Source organism: Schistocerca americana, chromosome 4 (genome assembly GCF_021461395.2).
Source record: "Schistocerca americana isolate TAMUIC-IGC-003095 chromosome 4, iqSchAmer2.1, whole genome shotgun sequence".
Classification (NCBI taxonomy): domain Eukaryota; kingdom Metazoa; phylum Arthropoda; class Insecta; order Orthoptera; family Acrididae; genus Schistocerca; species Schistocerca americana.
The window spans coordinates 201,135,088-201,151,268 of record NC_060122.1 but is presented as its reverse complement, the minus strand read 5'-3'; the positions used below and the strand labels follow the sequence as shown (position 1 = coordinate 201,151,268).

At 42.4% G+C, this 16,181-nt stretch overlaps 1 protein-coding gene across 1 annotated transcript in view; it reads left to right on the top strand.

Moving 5' to 3' along the window:
• The window catches only part of LOC124613347 (vegetative cell wall protein gp1-like), a 76,666-nt gene that overhangs the window by 20,135 nt on the left and 40,350 nt on the right, over positions 1-16,181 (top strand). The window lies entirely within an intron of this gene.

Below are 16,181 nucleotides of genomic sequence, written 5' to 3'. Positions count from 1 at the left end.
GTTTAGCGACTGGAGTATAGTTACCAATAATACTCAGAATTGACTGTAAGCTAAGCATCATAAATCAGTAACTCTTATAGTTGTTTTTATATTCCTTTCGTAAGTGTACTCAAAACTAAGAAATTCCTTCATGGCCGTTTTCCTGCCTGGTAGATAGTCGAGCACAACAGACAAATAGAAATAAAAATCTATGTTTGTGTGTGTGTGTGTGTGTGTGAGAGAGAGAGAGAGAGAGAGAGAGAGAGAGAGACAGAGAGAGACAGAGAGAGAGAAATATAAAAAACAATGAGATAGAGAGTTAATAATTGTTGTAGAGAAATTGCATCATTGTATGTAAAGAAATCTTTCATTAAAATGACACGTTCCACAACATTACGAAATGGAGTATTCATGATGTATGGAATAAATATTAATCGAATCAAATCTAATCTAATCATATTGCTGACTAGCCATGAAGAGTGATGAATTAAAGAAATTTTCGCCAATATCAGTAACCAAATCTAATCTTGAAAATAAAAGACCACAGTTTTTGTAATAAACTGGGACTCCTATCAAGATCCTTTCGTCTCTGTTAACTAACCACGAAAGATATCTGATATACCTCCATTCTGAAGTAACAAAGTGTGCATGCATTTAAAGATGAAGTGCATGACTACTAACTAAGTAAAATCAAATGTTATGTGTCGGTTTTTCTTACTAACTGCTAGGTGTTTGAATCTAAAATAAGGATACAAATATTTGCGCCTGAGCTACAATCGAACAGCATACCTACCGTCCGTCTTTATCATCCAAGAATATAGATTAAGTATCAATCGGTTACACACCAACAGTAAGATGTGTGCATGTTTGACCAGAAATATCGACACCTATTGCGAATGTTGGCAAAACACGAACATGCATTATAAATGCATGTTAATATTCACTAGCAGGCCGCTGTGCACGTGACAGGGCTTGAAATGAAATCATGAGTATATTTGTACTGGATCAGTATTCGGACCCACATACTTACCGTTGGAGGAGACCTAGAGAAAATTGCAGTTTTGGGAAAATGAACGAAGTGACTGAACTATACTGTTCCTAGAGATTCACATCCTCTTGAGAGGAGATACGAATACAAATCACAGTCCAGCACCAAATTTTTCAACGTCTGTAGTTCAATCAAGTACAAGTAAAATAAGAGCCCTATTCCTTCAAATGGCTATCGGTTCATCAAATAAAGTAAAACTTTCTAATGTAAGTACGTTTACTCGCGACAGTATTTCTGTTTACCATGACTTCCGCCTATGTCATATCCCAACGAAAACCGGCTGTGAACAGTTGGTAATGGAGGAACGTGATGTTTAATACGGATTCTGAATTATAACGTCTTTCTCTTGAGGTTACCAGAGGTAAAGTAAATACGTTTATGCCTCTTAAAAGTAAATGCCTGAACCCACGCATTGCACCTGTGATAGTGCGTTCCACCAGACCATTCTGGCCACATTTCCCAGCCCCAGGAGTGTGCTGTAACGGATCATATGCTTACCTTACAAAATTAGTCGCGGTGGAAAACATGAGAGTCTATTAAATTGTTAAGTAGAAGCAAGCTTCTGACGCGGATATTATGCTATTCTCATGTCAGCAGGATGTAAAGACTCTTCTAGGCATCATATCCTCGATGTGAAACCATTTAGAAATTTTCACTAATTCAGTAAATTTCTTAGTTCGAGAAAATCCACTGTGAACTGTGAAGTTACCGGATAATTCGATTATTACCGTCATTATTACTGTCATTTTCTTCATACCGCTGCTGGAACACATGTGCTTGGTCATTATTTAATGTCTTTTGGTCATTGTAGAAGTAATTTTCCAAGAACAGGTTCTTTCCCTGTCTACGGAATTCTTTTCATGTTAATATCAAACACCAGCAATTACTCATAGATTACATTGAAACTGAAGTAACTGATGAATACGTCACTTGATAACAGAAACGCGCTGTCTTTCTTCATTTATTTACGCCTAGAAATGGCTGTCGAATACTGCCAAACCAAAAGCCAAGGGATCTTATTGCTTTCCGATATATGCCACTGTCAGTTCTTCCATATGATTTGGTCGACGTGACCTATTTCAAGTTGTGTATGACAGAGAATGTTTTATAAAATCAATTGTTTTCCTTTGCAATAAACAGAAAGATTTTCATTCCAAGCTATCCAAGTTCAAAATATTCGGAATCTTAGTTCAAATTTAATATTCGCTTCTGTAATGTGGGAAAGTATTTCATAGTTGCAAAACCCACATCCGAACCATTGACCTTACATCTAGTCGCTGACCATAAATTCTAGCTCAGAGTGACAGCAGTTTAAGTAACCTAATGTAGCGAAGACTGTTTGCCAGTGCTCTTTCTCACCGGAAAATACGCAATTACCCCATTGGGCTCCATAAGTACACTGTAACAGTAATTTCTGTGCGTATGCAATGCATACGGATTGTAGAATTTAGTGGTGCTTCTCTTCCACTTCTGTATACAATATGCCTGATCTAAACGGGCCCTTTATCATTACAGGCTCTGGGCAGTGCAACATCATGCTGTCAAGAGTAATGTGCTTATACTGACAATCTGACTGTTCGTTTTACCTGATTTTGTAATCATTTAAATAAAACAACATGACCTTCCAGTGGGCGACATTCTGTCCCCAATTTCCTTCTGTGATATTTGTTAGTAAGCTTTTTGCCTTCCAGCCAGCGAAATGCGGCAGAGTACGGCTGGTAAACTATCCACAAAACACGATTTAGTGCCGTTAAGACGATTTCTTTGAACATTGTCGTAGCTGAAGGAACGTAGTTTCTTATGAAATCGTCTGATGCAGGAACGTTCACAGATATCTCAAATAGGAAAAGCTCTTTATCCAGATACGAAGGTTGTAAAACAAACTTCCAATAGTTTGTGTCAGGTTGATCTTTTCGTCTGATAGCACTGTGTAAGAATTTTGTCTAAGATGTATCACAAGTAGTGTTCCTGTAGCTGTGGGAATCATTGGTTTAAAAATAGTTTAACACCAGTGGGTACAGTACTGCTAAATATTCAAAATGATTATCAATCTAAGACTGAGTTCATTCACAAACTGATGCGTATTTATAATATTGAACCTAGACTGTGTATCCTTGTCGTCCTTGAGTGGGCATTGGAAGGCGTTTACACATATGTATATAATACTATGAATACTTCGAAGGCTGTAGTTAACGTTGCTCTCATAAACTAATTTTGTTTTTTTAATTCTTCTGGGGATTAAGCGTGCAGTATGCGTCGTAGATACAGTCTTTGACCAAAAAACTGACCGCCGAGTCGTTCACGTAAGGTGGACAATACAGTCGTGCTCCCCTCAGAATTCTATGTCCGGCAATATGGTCGAGCTGGCAACATTGTAGACCACAGCACTTCGCAGAGGAAGTCTTGACTGCAGTCTGAGTACATCAGTCTTGACTAGGACCGTAGAGGTAAAACATGAGATTAGGTAATACGACGTCTGGCAACAGAAAGCACAAGTGTGTTTCACACTCGATAACAATGGAGGCACAAAAACGTTTTTATTTGATGAGTATTTTATTACACTAGTATGCAATACATCAATGTGGCACAGAATTAATTTCATTCTTCCTGATCCAGTGTGCTATAATTAAAGCGTCATATCCTGTTCTTTTTCCTTTCACAGGGGATTCTTCAAATAATTTACTTTTGTCATGGATTCGTATGTTTTAGTCAAGGTAGAGAGAGTAAAGGCAATGTAATGTGTTTGGTTTCTTTCTTTGATTCCCTATGATAAATGGATGCAAATCATTGTGTCAATACATTTCAGAACCTACTCTATAGCTACTCAGGCAAATTGCTTGTTTTCAGGTCCATACATTAATTAATGGAGAAGTGAACGCTGTTCAACAGTGATACATAAAATATTTGAGTTGACTTGCCTAGACATTTAACGTGGCTTTCGGACCACAGTGCACCTCGGAATTTTTCACATAAACAAACACTGCCTGAGGGGAAATAAGTGTAAAATGGGAGATAAAATTCGTGTGACTGACCAGAGATCGAAGCCGAGACCTTCGTACTCGTAGTCTTGCTACACTCCTGGAAATGGAAAAAAGAACACATTGACACCGGTGTGTCAGACCCACCATACTTGCTCCGGACACTGCGAGAGGGCTGTACAAGCAATGATCACACGCACGGCACAGCGGACACACCAGGAACCGCGGTGTTGGCCGTCGAATGGCGTTAGCTGCGCAGCATTTGTGCACCGCCGCCGCCGTCAGTGTCAGCCAGTTTGCCGTGGCATACGGAGCTCCATCGCAGTCTTTAACACTGGTAGCATGCCGCGACAGCGTGGACGTGAACCGTATGTGCAGTTGACGGACTTTGAGCGAGGGCGTATAGTGGGCATGCGGGAGGCCGGGTGGACGTACCGCCGAATTGCTCAACACGTGGAGCGTGAGGTCTCCACAGTACATCGATGTTGTCGCCAGTGGTCGGCGGAAGGTGCACGTGCCCGTCGACCTGGGACCGGACCGAAGCGACGCACGGATGCACGCCAAGACCGTAGGATCCTACGCAGTGTCGTAGGGGACCGCACCGCCACTTCCCAGCAAATTAGGGACACTGTTGCTCCTGGGGTATCGGCAAGGACCATTCGCAACCGTCTCCATGAAGCTGGGCTACGGTCCCGCACACCGTTAGGCCGTCTTCCGCTCACGCCCCAACATCGTGCAGCCCGCCTCCAGTGGTGTCGCGACAGGCGTGAATGGAGGGACGAATGGAGACGTGTCGTCTTCAGCGATGAGAGTCGCTTCTGCCTTGGTGCCAATGATGGTCGTATGCGTGTTTGGCGCCGTGCAGGTGAGCGCCACAATCAGGACTGCATACGACCGAGGCACACAGGGCCAACACCCGGCATCATGGTGTGGGGAGCGATCTCCTACACTGGCCGTACACCACTGGTGATCGTCGAGGGGACACTGAATAGTGCACGGTACACCCAAACCGTCATCGAACCCATCGTTCTACCATTCCTAGACCGGCAAGGGAACTTGCTGTTCCAACAGGACAATGCACGTCCGCATGTATCCCGTGCCACTCAACGTGCTCTAGAAGATGTAAGTCAACTACCCTGGCCAGCAAGATCTCCGGATCTGTCCCCCACTGAACATGTTTGGGACTGGATGAAGCGTCGTCTCACGCGGTCTGCACGTCCAGCACGAACGCTGGTCCAACTGAGGCGCCAGGTGGAAATGGCATGGCAAGCCGTTCCACAGGACTACATCCAGCATCTCTACGATCGTCTCCATGGGAGAATAGCAGCCTGCATTGCTGCGAAAGGTGGATATACACTGTACTAGTGCCGACATTATGCATTCTCTGTTGCCTGTGTCTATGTGCCTGTGGTTCTGTCAGTGTGATCATGTGATGTATCTGACCCCAGGAATGTGTCAATAAAGTTTCCCCTTCCTGGGACAATGAATTCACGGTGTTCTTATTTCAATTTCCAGGAGTGTATTTATCGCTTTGCCGCCTTATAGCCACCACTGTGGCTTCTGCTTGGCATTAAAATTAAGGATCTCTTGTTTGTGCCTGCGTTGGCACTAGCGCGTCCCTGCACCAAAATAACGAGAACTGAATTGAATGTAGTGCCTTCAAGTTGGCATAAGCAGAAAAGGAGAAAAGTTAAACGACGTAAATGGTCTGCCTTTGATGCCTCCCTCTTCATTAACATTATGCGTCTTATTTTTTATTTAAATGATTACAAAATCAGGTAAAATGAACAGTGACGTTGTCAGTAAAAGCACATTACTCTTGTCAGTATGATGTTGCACTGCCCAGGGCCTGTAATGATAAAGGGCCCGTTTAGATCAGGCATATTGTATACAGAAGTGGAAGAGAGAGCACCACAAAATTCTACAATCCGTATGCATTGCATACGCACAGAAATTACTGTTACAGTGTACTTACGGAGCCCAATGGGGTAATTGCGTATTTTCCGGTGAGAAAGAGCACTGGCAAACAGTCTTCGCTACATTAGGTTACTTAAACTGGTGTCACTCTGAGCTAGAATTTATGGTCAGCGACTAGATGTAAGGTCAATGGTTCGGATGTGGGTTTTGCAACTATGAAATACGTTCCCACATTACAGAAGCAAATATTAAATTTGAACTAAGATTCCGAATATTTTGAACTTGGATAGCTTAGAATGAAAATCTTTCTGTTTATTACAAAGGAAAACAATTGATTTTATAAAACATTCTCTGTCATACACAACTTGAAATAGGTCACGTCGACCAAATCATATGGAAGAACTGACAGCGACATATATCGGAAAGCAGTAAGATCCCTTGGCTTTTGGTTTGGCAGTATTCGACAGCCATTTCTAGGCGCAAATAAATGAAGAAAGACAGCGCGTTTCTGTTATCAAGTGACGTATTCATCAGTTACTTCAGTTTTAATGTAATCTATGAGTAATTGCTGGTGTTTGATATTAACATGAAAAGAATTCCGTAGACAGGGAAAAAACCTGTTCTTGGGAAACTACTTCTATAATGACCAAAAGTCATTAAATGATGTTCAAGCACATGTGTTCCAACAGCGGTATGAAGAAAACGATAGTAATAATGACGATAATAATCGAATTATCCGGTAACTTCACAGTTCACAGTGGATCTTCACGAACTAAGTAACTTACTGAATTAGTGAAAATTTCAAAATGGCTTCACATCGAGGCTATGATGCCTAGAAGAGTCTTTTCATCCCGCTGACATGAGAATAGCATAATATCCGCGTCAGAAGCTTGCTTCTACTTAACCATTTAATAGACTCTCATGTTTTCCACGGTGACTAATTTTGTTAGCTAAGCATATGATCCGTTACAGCGCACTCCTGGGTCTGGGAAACGTGGACACAATGGTCTGGTAGAACAAACTATCACAGGTGCAATGCATGGGTTCACGCATTTACTTTCAAGAGGCACAAACGGATTTACTTTACCTCTGGTAACCTCAAGAGAAAGACGTTATAATTGAGAATCCGTATTAAACATCACGTTCTTCATTACCAACTGTTCACAGCCGGTTTACGTTGGGTTATGACATAGGCGGAAGTCATGGTAAACAGAAATACTGTCGCGAGTAAACTTACTTACATTAGAAAGTTTTATTTTATTTGATGAACCGATAGCCATTTGAAGGAATAGGGCTCTTATTTTACTTGTTCTTGATTGAACTACAGACATTGAAAAATTTGGTGCTGGACTGTGATTTGAATTCGTATCTCCTCTCAAGAGGATGTGAATCTCTAGGAACAGTATAGTTCAGTCACCTCGTTCGTTTTCCCAAGACTGCAATTTTCTCTAGGTCTCCTCCAAAGGTAAGTATCTGGGTCCGAATACTTATCCAGTACAAAAATACTCATAATTTCATTTCAAGCCCTATCATGTGAACACTGGCCTGCTAGTGAATATTAACATGCATTTTTAATGCCTGTTCGTGTGTTTCCAACATTCGCAATAGGTGTCGATATTTCTGGTCAAACACGCACACATCTTACTTTTGGTGTGTAACCCATTGATACTTAATCTATATTCTTGGATGTTAAAAACGGACGGTAGGTGTGCTGTTCGATTGTTGCTCAGGCTAAAAAATTTGTATCCTTATTTTAGATTCAAACACCTAGCAGCTAATAAGAAAAACCGACACATAACATTTGATTTCACTTAGTTAGTAGTCATGCACTTCATCTTTAAATGCATGCACACTTTGTTACTTCTGAAAGGAGGTGTATCAGACATCTTTCATGGTTAGTTAACAGAGACGGAAGGGCCTTGATAGGAGTCCCGGTTTATTAGAAAAACTGTGATCTTTTATTTTCAAGATTAGATTTGGTTACTGATATTGGCGAAAATTTCTTTAATTCATGACTCTTCATGGTTAGTCATCAATATGATTAGATTAGATTTGATTCGATTAATATTTATTCCATACATCTTGAATACGACATTTCGTAATGATGTGCTACGTGGCATTTTAATGAAAGATTTCTTAATATACAATGATGCAATTTCTTTACAACAATTATTAACTCTCTAGCTCATTTTTTTTATATTTATATTTATCTCTCTCTCTCTCTCTCTCTCTCTCTCTCTCTCTCTCGCACACACAAACACACACACACACACACACACACACACACACACACACACACAAACATTGTTTTTTATTTCTATTTGTTTGTTGTGCTCGACTATCCACCCGGCAGGAAAACGTCCATGAATGAGTTTCTTAGTTTTGAGTACACTCACGAAAGGAATATAAAAACAACTATAAAAGTTACTGATTTATGATGCTTAGTTTACAGTCAATTCTGAGTATTATTGGTAACTACACTCCAGTCTCTAAACCTAGTTACAGAAATGCGAATCAGACGCATTACGTATTACGGGCCGTGCCAGCCGCGTCTTTGAGATGCCAGCTATGGTCACTTCCCAGCCCTCTGTAGGAACACATCGGTTCGTCTTCTTTCCGCTGGTTCTGTAACTGAGATTTGGCAACAAGGCAAGATATGTTTGGCAACTCTGTGATAGACGAGTTACTTCCTGGTGTGCACGGAATTAAGCCTCAAAGTTCACTTGATTTTTCCTGTAATTTCCATTGAATAAACTGAGTTATTATCGCTTGAGATGTAAAATGGGATTGAAAATTTATGGTTGTCCGACCAGGAAAGTCGTTGCACGTGGATATTGCAACTAATCGTGTCCTTTAAATAGCGATTTACGAGTTCTAGTCAGTATTGGCCTCGTCATAGGAATCCCACACACAAAACTCTTCGCTAGCTCTGTGGTGACATCCTGACCTGAAGAAAAGTGTCTTTTTGGTTCGCGGTTCCAGTCTCGCTGACTGTGACGTTTTTATCCCTTCCGTGAAAGAGCTACAAGCAGTCAGATCAAAATACGATAAGCAAAACGCTAGGAAACACTTTCAGCTTATAGTGCAATGGTGAAAAACTTACAATGCTGCGCAACAGGCAATGCCTTTTTCCGTTGCTGACAAGCAAGTTTTGGGTTTCTAGGAATACATAACTTTATTAATGAAATGCTACATTTGCATACCTCTTTAGTATGACACAGAATACCAATTAAAAACAGACTTAATCGAAATATAAGTGAGTAGTATTTTACTATTTCGGTCCGCTAGAGGCACGCTGCTGTACAGATACTCAGCTTTATTAAAACAGACTTCCGTCATAAGGTTATTGTGGGTAGTTTTATTTCATTTCTTATAATACAGTGCTCAGTTTTCGTTGGGTTTCTTTTAGTGTTGTTTAAGCAATAGAAAATATGAGAGAGATATTAATCATCAACGATATATGCGAATTGTCTGATGTTATTTATAACAGTCTGACAATACCCATGCAGTTTATTGATTACATGCATGTTGAGAAATTGTTCTGTGTTAAAGCTGTCAAACAAGGGTTGGAGAAGAATAAAATGCCACTACCACATGACAGCTAATGTAGAAAATACTTTTCTGACGTATTTTGGCACGATGCGCTCTCCCCATACATAATACAATAGTTTCGAGATGCATCTGATGCCTGGCCATCTATTAAACCTGAAAAGAACAAAATGTGGCAGTAGTTGACCTTTTTCCACATGCGACTGTTTTGGGTTGAAAAGTGAAGGGAATTATGTTCAAACTTCCATCAGATTGATAACTTCAGCAGACAGGAGAATTGCGGTTTGAAAAATGCAGCCGTGAATGTATTTGAACTAGGGACGTTTTGTCTACGGTGCACTACTTTTACCGTTACACTACTAGCTGAACTGTACCTACAGCACCTCCAGAAGTCAAGAACAATTCCCCCAGAACTTCCGCATTCTACAGTGTTGTGAGATAATGCATATGGCCGGATGTAGACTTCTGAGAGACAGACAGTTACAGCTTTTCTTTTGCACTGCACGACGTTTTCAACAAACAGATAGCGCAACAGAGTAGATTACGTAGAAAGGAAAACTTCCTATTTAAATTTCTGCATCCTACACTGTTGGCAGTTCTGTGTAGGTGGTGGTTATGTGATTTTATTTTGGTGATTAAATTCTCTTCTGGCTATGCCAAGTGAAGAAGGTATAATGGCAATGTGGTCTGAAATTCGCATTAAACATGATATTCCTTCTCTACCAAGTAAACGTTAGGTTGAACCACAATAAAGTCAGGAGTGGCGACATGTAGAAACTCTATCACCAGTAACCTTTCTTATACTAGTTATTTATTTCTACTGACGAAACAAACGTTATGAAGGGTCTCAGGACACTTATTCCTTCTTTTAGTTGAGCTTCTGTACGTCGATAAAATTGGTTCTGAACTGTAGGCGCCCCGGTGGTCCCGGTCGCCTACAGTGGCCTCGATGGTCGAGCGGTGACCTCTCCAGTTGTCAGGATGCTAGGAAATGGCTGTAGAAGCGTCAGGAACGCCAAAGAAACATTACTAAGTCATAAAACTTTATTCCTGCCGAGTACAATGTGGCTTGGTGATATCAACGACCTTCCCCGAGTCCTCGCTGACTCGTAGCGATGACACCAGATATCGGCCGCACCAGTCTTGCTAGCGCAGCGCCGCGTGCTGTGACGTAGCGGAGGAATGTCCTTACATTGGCCGCGCGTGGCTGGCGGCGTCCGGCTGGGCGGCGGCTCGGCTACAGACAGCAAGCTGCTACGCGTGGATGGCTCCGGGTTGGAGTCCCGGTGCTGTCTGCACGAGAGGCGTTCTCGTAGTGCGGAGTGTACTCTATCCCACCCCGTCCTCTTCCCTGCTCCTCCTGGTGGCTCGTCCGCGGTGGACGAGCGGAACGGGCTGCAGTCTCCCAGCGTCGTCGGCTCACCCGGTTGTGACGGCGGATGCACAGGGCCTAGGCCCCGCACGATCTCGACGACGGCTCACTGATGTGGTCAGCATTGGCGGCGAGCGAGTCTGCCGCGATGTCTGCTAATTCTGGGTTGATGATACACAGCGGCAGCAGAGAGGACCACAGCTGGTACTGTCACCTCACGTCTGCTGCTGGATGGGCCGCCCTTACTGCAACATCTCCTTAATAAAGATTAACATGTCGATCACCAAGCTGAGCGCTACGCAGCGACCCAGTGCACATCTAACTGCAAGTCTAATTGCGAGTGTCTTGTTCCTATCAAAGCTGGCGTATTTAAAGGAAGCACGAGCGACGTCCTGACGTCATGCTCGTTTGTAATGACCGCATTCGTTCCACTTATACTGCTGATTCATCTGTCGTACTCGCCCCTTAGGTGTAATTGCGACAGAGTTACGTGTTGTTGCGGCAGGCTTACGCGAAGTTGTGAAAGGCAGTATAGCTGACGCTATACCTCTGTCTTGCACTCTACGAAAGTCTCCGTCCAACACAAACCCGGGTGCTAAGCAATTCTCTCTCGCCTGTTGTGTGTAGCCAGGCTATTGCCCCTGCGTGACGAGACATTCCATACACGTGCAATCTTCTTAGATCTTGCCTAACCTACTGCCTCTGGCTCTCGGCACAGGCAACGAAACTTTGACAATATTCCACGTTTCCAACTCTTTACTATTTCGCGACACTACAGAACTGGGAATGCAACTCGGACAGCCCTTAACGTGAAATTTGATCCCTTTGTGACAATACAGCTCCAATACAATTTGTTGTTTGCTCAAAACTGCAGATTCCTCATCTCCACATATTGCGCGTGAATGGGTTCGAATCCTGGCCCGGCACTAAAGTTTTCATTATGTATTATCAAGCTCTAGGATGAGAACATCTATCTATTGTTGCATAATAATTTTGATTTTTAATGTATTTTCATTCGTTGTCAACACTAACGATATCTGACGTTTATGAATCTCAGTGAGATACACAACTATTTGAGATATCACTGTAAGTTCAAGGATGTTATTCCGAGCTGCTGGTGGAGAAAAATTCGGCAACTGACGTCTCTTTGTGTGTAGTCAACAACGATATGTGTGGGTTTCGATTACCAGTCAGCACTGAACTCTTCGTCACATTATTTCTAGTTCCAACATGCGTACATGTCGCTGCTGGTGTAACAAACCCATATTTAACGATCGTTTTCTCTCGAACATAACAGCGATAGGTGGCAGGTTGGAGTCTTGGGGAGGAAAAAATCAATGTTTCGTCTCGTCATTTCAGTTACAACATCTTGCTACTGCCGATAAAATCCGATATGTAATTTAAATTTGACATTTCCTTACTGATACTGTCTAAAATCGAGGTATATCACTCTCTGTATGCCTCGTCAGGAATTACTGTTAGTTTCCGTCAGTCACGAAATCTCTGCTTAGTCTGCATAAACTGGTTTTGAATCCATATGCAGAACAAGACGGTTCGTTGTGTCATTTGAAGTTCATACATATCCTAAAATAGCAGCTCGTGAAAAACTTAAATTTTTTATGTCATTTTTTGTTAAATAATAAGTACAGTATGTTACGTTGAAGAGGAAATCATGAATACGACGAACATACTACGTGCATTGCCTATCTGACATAATAATGAGAGTGGTAACATTTCAGGTATGTCATTTATTGTAATAAATGTGAGCTTACAAGCCTTCAGGACAGTCTCATCTGTGATAAGGTGTTCCCTGACATTCGTAGTATCGTGGTATTAGTTTACATCTTCAGTTATTGCGATACTGAGCAGTGTTTTCTAGTGGTGATTTGTTGGAACCATTTTCAATAGTCAAACGACTGTACCAAGGAGCGATTAGAGGACCTGCTAGACAGCTGCGTTATGAGGGTTGTATTCGAATCAGGCGAAATGCAATTCAGGTCGTTCGGATACTTTTGAGTACGACTGTACATGCATACATACATGCATGCATACATTTTTATAACGTACAGAGGTTTATATTTCATTCAGATCTTAGACCCATTTCCAAGCGACAATTGCCGACATAATCCAAGCCGTCAGGCTACCATCCAGTATCACCTCTTGAATACTGGTGGTGAGACCAGATCTCAGCCTGAGGGCCTGACTTATGGCGGGATTTACAGCTTGAGAATGGGGCTTCAATGCAGAAACTAATAGCAAGAATGAAAGATAAATAAAAGTAGGGCTGTGGAATATATTATTTCAAAAGAAAGAGTAAAATTCGGCTTTTAAAAGGTTTAAGGCATTGCTCCCTCAAAAAAAAAAAAAAAAAAAAAAAAGTTATTATTTCGCCTAGTGTTTGTTGCTGTACCTGTTTCCCTCTCTTCTCTTTTTCTGATATTGTACAGAAGCATACATACATCATCTACCCCCAAAGAAAACCTGTGACCAACATCAGCGGTTTTGTGTCAGCGAGTCAGTTATTTACTCGTTGTGAAATTTTAATGCGGCTGAAAGCAAAGAAAAGCCCTGCTTCCATCTTAGAGACTCCTCTCAGTGAATTACGGGCTGTCGCTTTGCCCATCCGGTTATAACAGCCGTCCTGGGACCGGCGCGTAATCTCCGGGTTTTCTCATTAAAGAGGCTCCTTTCGGCGGCGGGCGCTGCACTTGTCTGCGGCAATTTGCATAGCGCAAACTGACCGTAACAGCAAAGGCTGAATAACCCGGGCCAGGCAGCACGCGAGTGCACTAACCCGGCAGCCGCGCGCGCGCTGGGCCCACACTCTCTTTGGGCCGCCGCAGTTTGCCGTTGGAAATTGCATTACTGATATGACGGCCGGGTGGGGGCACCGGGAAATGTGATGGAGGGCCGTGTTTTCAGACAAGCGGTCTGCCGGGGAAATATTTATTCGCGCTAGGGCGCTGCGCCAACAGCGGTGGAGACGGGCAGGTGTTGGTAATTGGGCGCAAATTGCGGCGGTGCCATTCTTATTGACTCTGGGGCCGAAACTCAGCTGCCGCTGGGACGGGCCGGGCCCCGCTCTCAATGGCGCCAGAACGGCTGTATTGCAAACTAATTTGCGCGCCAAGATCAACAGTGGCTGGGCCGCCTGCCAGAACAGACACAGAGATGAGCGGTCCTCGCACTAAGGGCCGGCAGATGAGCCCGTTACGTTACAGCACCCCGCGGTGTGCCCTCGCCTCTGAGGTGGCAGTTCTTTCTGATGTCACCGTCTCTGGAACTGTTCTGCTCCTGTCCTCCAAGCAGGCCTAGCCTTTACATGCTTTCGAGCCTAGGCATATCGACTTAAAAGTACGGAATAAGTTCTTCCTGAAAGTCTGCAGGCTTTCGTGACTTTTGTAATTGAACGTAACATGTTCTAGGATGTTACACTGCGTCACACTCCTCTTCAGATTCACACAACAGACGTTTCCACCTCTTTGCTTGGACGTTCTTCAAGACTTTCATGTGTTCTCAGTTAGCCAAATACCAGAACGCCCTGTGAAACATCCCAGCAGATGTTAATTGTGAAATAAGTAACTGAAGAGGAAGATGATGCGGCCTAACTACCTAGAAAATCTTATTTCGAACTTCTTTGCTTGTTAACGCATAGACGACAAATGACTTGTAAGACTGGTTATACGGAATGGATACTACAGAAAAGCAACATTTTGTCACAGGACAAATCATGTAGAATGTAGAATCATATGAGAAAACTGTCAAAACTGAGCTGTCAAAAATCTGACAAAAACGTATTTTTATGTTTTTTATAACTACAAGAATTAATATATTGTCCAAGACTTGACAGAAAGACTTTACTATAGATGCTACATCGTCGTCACTTCTTACTAGATATCACCTGATAAAGGCAACAAGCCGAAAAAGGCCTGTCCTGTAAAATATTGTAAAACATATCACGTTATATCAGATGGTTTGTAGAATTCATATCCATAATGTCTTATACCGACGTACACTATTCTGCGAGCCCAAAATAACATAAAAAAACTGTACAGTTCAAATGTTTCTATTGCTCACGATAAAAAACATGTAATTTATTTCAATGTAGGGACACAGTGTACAAACAGAAAAGACCAACAAAATAAAATCTTTCGCTATCTATCATTAAGTACAATGATATGGTTTAGACTTTGTAAGTAGGCTGTTTAGGTTTTTATGTTGGTAACACCACGTAGCACTCTGTATGAAAATGGCTGTGCTGTCTGCAGTCTGTGGCTGGTTGACATTGTTGGAATATTCGCTATTGTAGTGTTGGGCAGTTGGAGGTGAGCCGCCAGCAGTGGTGGATGTGGGGAGAGAGATGGCAGAATTTTAAGAGCGGACGATCTGGACATGTGTCCGCCAGAAAGAGTCAATTTGTAATACTGGATATTATGAACATATATATATATATATATATATATATATATATATATATATATATATATATATATATATGGTGTTACAAGAAGGTAGGGCCAAACCTTCAGGAAACATTCCTCACACACAAAGAAAGAAAATATGTTATGTGGACATGTGTCCAGAAACGCTTAGTTTGCATGTTAGAGCTCATTTTATTACTTCTCTTCAAATCACATTAATCATGGAATGGAAACACACAGCAACAGAACGTACCAGCGTGACTTCAAACACTTTGTTACAGGAAATGTTCAAAACGTCCTCCGTTAGCGAGGATACATGCATCCACCCTCCACCCTCCGTCGCATGGAGTCCCTGATGCGCTGATGCAGCCCTGGGGAAGGGCGTATTGTATCACAGCCGTCCACAATGCGAGCACGAAGAGTCTCTACATTTGGTACCGGGGTTGCGTAGACAAGAGCTTTCAAATGCCCCCATAAATGAAAGTCAAGAGGGTTGAGGTCAGGAGAGCGTGGAGGCCACGGAATTGGTCCGCCTCTACCAATCCATCGGTCACCGAATCTGTTGTTGAGAAGCGTACGAACACTTCGACTGAAATGTGCAGGAGCTCCATCGTGCATGAACCACATGTTGTGTCGTATTTGTAAAGGCACATGTTCTAGCAGCACAGGTTGAGTATCCCATATGAAATCATGATAACGTGCTTCATTGAGCGTAGGTGGAAGAACATGGGGCCCAATCAAGACATCACCAACAATGCCTGCTCAAACGTCCACAGAAAATCTTTGTTGATGACGTGATTGCACAATTGCGTGCGGATTCTCGTCAGCCCACACATGTTGATTGTGAAAATTTACAATTTGATCACGTTGGAATGAAGCATCATCCGTAAAGAGAACATTTGCACTGAAATGAGGAT